The following is a 5557-nucleotide window of genomic DNA, read 5'->3' on the forward strand; positions in this document are numbered from 1 at the left end:
AGGACACTGGAGATGCACTTGAAATTTAAGAGACCAACAACTTAAAACAATTTGGTGTATATATATATATATATATATATATATATATATATATACTCATATCAAAACTTCGGAATAACTGCAAACCAAAAATCTACAATTGATACACAAATAAGAAAAATCAACTCAAATACAACACTAAAGATAGTCATTAAACTGGAAGAGGAGAAAACAAGAGAAAATGGGAAGAAAAAAGAGCAACAAAAACAACTCCAAAGCAATTAATAAAATGGCAATAAGAACATACACATCAATAATTACCTTAAATGTTAAGGGACTAAACGCCCCAACCAAAAGGCGTAAAATGGCTGAATGGATACAAAAACAAGACCCATGTATATGCTGTCTTCAAGAGACCCACTTCGCTTCTAGGGACACATACAAATTGAAAGTGAGAGGATGGAAGGAAATATTCCATGCAAATGGGAACCAAAAGAAAGCTGGAATAGCAATACTCACATCAGACAAAACAGATTTTAAAATGAAGAATATTTTAAGGGACAAGGAAGGTCACTACCTAATGATGAAAGGATCAATCCAAGAAGAAAATATAACAATTTTAAATATCTACACATCAAACATAGGATCACCACAATATATAAGGCAACTGCTGACAACCTTAAAAGGTCAAATCAACAATAACACAATCATAGTGGGGGACTTTAACACCCCACTTACAACAACGGACACATCATCCAGACAGAAAATCAATGAGGAAACACAGGCCCTGAATGGGGCATTACACGAGATGGACTTAATAGATATTTATAGGTCATTCCATCCAAAAGCAACAGAATACACATTCCTCTCAAGTACACATGGAACATTCTCTAAGATTGATCACACCCTGGTCTACAAATCCAACCTCAGTAACCTTAAGAAAATTGAAATCATATCAAGTGTCTTTTCTGACCACAATGCTATACGACTGGAAATCAACAATAAGAAAAAAACTGCAAAAAACAGAAACACGTGGAGACTAAACAACATGCTATTGAACAACCAATGGATCACTGAGGAAATCAAAGACGAAATTAAAAAGTTCTTAGATGCAAATGACAACAAAAATAGAACACTCCAAAACCTATGGGATGCAGCAAAAGCCATTCTAAGAGGAAAGTTTGTAGCAGTAGAAGCCCACCTCAGGAAACAAGAAAAATCTCAAAAAAACAAGCTAACTTTATTATATCTAAAGCAGCTAGAGAGAGCAGAACAGACAAGACCTAAAGTTAGTAGAAGGAAAGAAATCATACAGATCAGAGCAGAAATCAATGAAATAGAAACAAAAACCATAGTAAAGATCAATGAACCAAAAAGCTGGTTCTTTGAAAAGATCAACAAAATTGATAAACCCCTAACCAGACTTATCAAGCAAAAAACAGAGAGGACTCAAATCAATAAAATTAGAAATGAAAAAGAAGTAACAACGGACACCACAGAAATACAAAGGATCATAAGAGACTACCATATGCAACTATATGCCAATAAAATGGAAAACCTAGAAGAAATGGACAAATTCTTAGAAAAGTACAATCTTCCCAGACCAAACCAAGATGAAATAGAAAAGATGAATGGACCCATCACAAGAACTGAAATTGAAACTGTGATTAAAAAACTTCCAACCAACAAAAGTCCAGGACCAGATGGCTTCACAGGTGAATTCTATCAAACATTTAGAAAAGAGCTAACCCCTCTCCTTCTGAAACTATTCTAAAAGATCACAGAAGAAGGGAAACTCCCAAACTCATTCTATGAGGCTACCATCACTCTGATACCAAAAACAGACAAAGATACCACAAAACAAGAAAACTACAGGCCAATTTCACTGATGAACATCGATGCAAAAAAATACTAGCAAACCAAAATACTAGCAAAGCAAATCCAAGAATACATTAAAAGGATTGTACATCATGATCAAGTAGGATTTATCCCAGTGATGAAAGGGTTCTTCAATATCCGCAAATCCATCAGGGTGATACACCACATTAACAAACTGAAGAATAAAAACCATATAATCCTCTCAAGAGGCAGAAAAAGCCTTTGACAAAATCCAACACCCATTTCTGATAAAAACCCTTCAGAAAGTGGGCATAACGGGAACCTACCTCAACATGATAAAGGCCATGTATGACAAACCCACAGCAAACATCATTCTCAATGGTGAAAAGCTGAAAGAATTCCCGCTGAGATCAGGAACAAGACAAGAATGTCCACTCTCGCCACTATTCTTCAACATAGTTTTGGAAGTCCTAGCCACAGCAATCAGCAAAGTAAAAGAAATAAAAGGAATCCAAATTGGAAAGGAAGAAGTGAAATTATCACTATTTGCAGATGACATGATACTATTCCTAGAGAATCCTAAAGACTCTACTGGAAAACTGTTAGAGCTCATCCATGAATTTGGCAAAGTCGCAGGATACAAAATCAATACACAGAAATCAATGGCGTTTCTATACACTAACAATGAAAAATCAGAAAGAGAAATTAGGGAAGCAATCCCATTTACCATCGCATCCAAAAGAATAAAATACCTAGGAGTAAACCTACCTAAAGAGACAAAAGACCTGTACTCTGAAAACTATAAGACACTGATGAAAGAAATCAAAGATGACACAAATAGATGGAAAGACATACCAATGCTCTTGGACTGGAAGAGTCAACATTATCAAAATGACTATACTACCCAAGGCAATCTACAGATTCAAGGCAATCCCTATCAAATTACCAAGGACATTTTTCACAGAACTCAAACAAAATATTTTAAAGTTTGTTTGGAAGCACAAAAGACCCAGAATAGACAAAGACATGCTGAAAGAGAAAAATGGAGCTGGAGGAATCAGGCTCCCTGACTTCAGACGCTACTACAAAGCAACAGTCGTCAAAACTGTATGGTACTGGCACAAAGACAGATATATAGATCAGTGGAACAGGATAGAAAGCCCAGAATTCAACACACACACCTACAGCCAACTCATCTGTGACAAAGGAGGAAAGAATAAACAATGGAGAAAGGACAGTTTGTTCAAAAGTGGTACTGGGAAAACTGGACAGCCACATGGAAAAGAAGGAAATTAGAACAGTTCCTAACACCATACACAAAAATAAACTCCAAATGGATTAAAGACCTAGATATAAGACCAGACACTATCAAACTCTTAGAGGAAAACATAGGCCAAACACTCTCCAACATAAACAACAGCACTCTTAGAGTAATGACAAAAATAAACAAATGGGACCTAATCAAACTTAAAAGTTTCTGCACAGCAAAGGAAACCCTAAACAAAAGGAAAAGACAACCCACAGAATGGGAGAAAATCTTTGCAAATGAAGTGACTGACCAGGGATTAATCTCCACAATTTATAAACACCTCCTTCCCTTCAATACCAAAAAACAAACAACCCCATCCAAAAATGGGCAGAAGATCTAAACAGACAATTCTCCAAAGAAGACATGCAGATGGCCAAAATATACATGAAAAGATGTTCAACATCGCTCATTAGAGAAATGCAAATCAAAACCACTCTGAGGTACCACCTTACACCAGCCAGAATGGCCATCATCAAAAAAGTCTTAAAACATTAAATACTGGAGAGGGTGTAGAGAAAAAGGAACCCTATTATACTGTTGGTGGGATTGTAAATTGGTGCGACCACTGTGGAAAACAGGATGGAGATTCCTCAGAAAACTAAACATAGAACTACCATTTGATCCAGCAGTCCCACTCCTGGGCATCTATCCAGAGAAAACCATGACTCGCAAAGACACACGTACTCCAATGTTCACTGCAGCACTATTTACCATAGCCAAAACATGGAAACAACCTGAATGTCCATTGACAGAGGAGTGGATCAAGAAGATGTGGTACATACACACAACGGAATATTACTCGGTCATTAAAAGGAATGAAATACCAGCATTTTTAGTAACATGGATGGACCTAGAAATTATCATGCTAAGTGAAGTCAGCCATACAATGAGACACCAACATCAAATGCTTTCACTGACGTGTGGAATCTGAATAAAGGACAGAATGAACTTCTTTGCAGAACAGATGCTGACTCACAGACATTGAAAATCTTATGGTTTCCAAAGGAGATAGTTTGTGGGTTGGGGGATGCGTTGGGGTTGTGGGATGATAATCTTATAAAATTGGTTTGTGATGATCATTGTACAACTATAAATATAAGAAATTCATTGAGTAATAAAAGAATAAATAATTATTATACAAGATAAAGAGGACAATTACATGATGATGAAAAGTCACTTCATTAAAAAGGTACAACGGGATTTCCCGTCTTTCCTCAACACAGACGAACCTGACTAGGAACTATGTCATTGCGGGTTCGATCCCTGGGCTCACTCAATGTGTTAAGGATCCAGCATTTCTGTGAGCTCTGGTGTAGGTCACAGACGTGGCTTGGATCTAATGTTGCTGTGGCTATGGTGTAGGCCAGCAGCTATAGCTCCAATTGGACCCCTAGGCTGGGAACCTTTATATGCCACTGGTGTGGCCCTAAAAAGTAAATAAATAAATAAATAAAATTAATTAATTAAAAGTACAACAATTGCAAATATATGTGCAGCTAACCCTAAAATGTATTTTAAAAAAAACCAGAGTTGAAGGGATAAATAGACATTTCAACAACAATAATTGAATAATAATTTGAGACTTCAAAACCTCACTTTCAATAATCAGTAGAAAAACTAGATAAAGGAAAAATGAGGAAATACAAGCCTTGAATGTCAGTATAAATCGACCAGACCTAACAGATATATATAGAACCCTTCAGCCAAAAACAGCAAAGGTAACATTATTCCTAAGTGCATATGGAACACTCATCAGTATAGTACATGTTGGGCCATAAAACAAATCTCAATAAAATTTAAAATACTGGAATGATATAAAGTATCTTCTCTGACAACAATGAAATTAAAAATAAAAGAAGAAAACTGGAAGATTCCCAAATATATGGAAATTAAACCACACAGTCTTAAACATCAATCGATCAAAGAAGAAATAAAAAGGGATATTGGAAAATTCTTTGAAATGAATGAAAGCAAAAATACAACATACCCAAACTTATGAGATGTAGCAAAAGCAGTGCTCACATGTAAACATCTACATTAAAGCAACATGAAAGATCTCAAATTCACAACCCAACATTCTACCTTAGGGAACTAGAAAAAGAAGAGCAAAGTAAACCCAAAGCAACTAGAATAAAGGAAACAATAACCATTAGAGCAATGCTTTTAAAAATAGGCTATAGAAAAATGATAGAATCAGTGAAACCAAGAGTTGGTCCTTTGAAATGATGAACAAAATGTGATAACTTTTAGATAGAGTGACCAAGCACAAAAGGGAAAAGACTCAAATTAATAAAATCAAGAATGAAAAAGGAGACATTATTTTCAATCTTATATAAATAGAAGGTTTATAAGAGAATGCCATGAAAAATGTACTCCAACTGATTGAATAACCTGGATGAAATAGACGCATTCCTAGAAACATACAAACTA

This window comes from Sus scrofa, chromosome 2 (genome assembly GCF_054392235.1).
Source record: "Sus scrofa isolate SSC_HxYL_T2T_F1_AM1 chromosome 2, Sscrofa_HxYL_maternal_Yorkshire_Landrace_v2.0, whole genome shotgun sequence".
NCBI lineage: Eukaryota > Metazoa > Chordata > Mammalia > Artiodactyla > Suidae > Sus > Sus scrofa.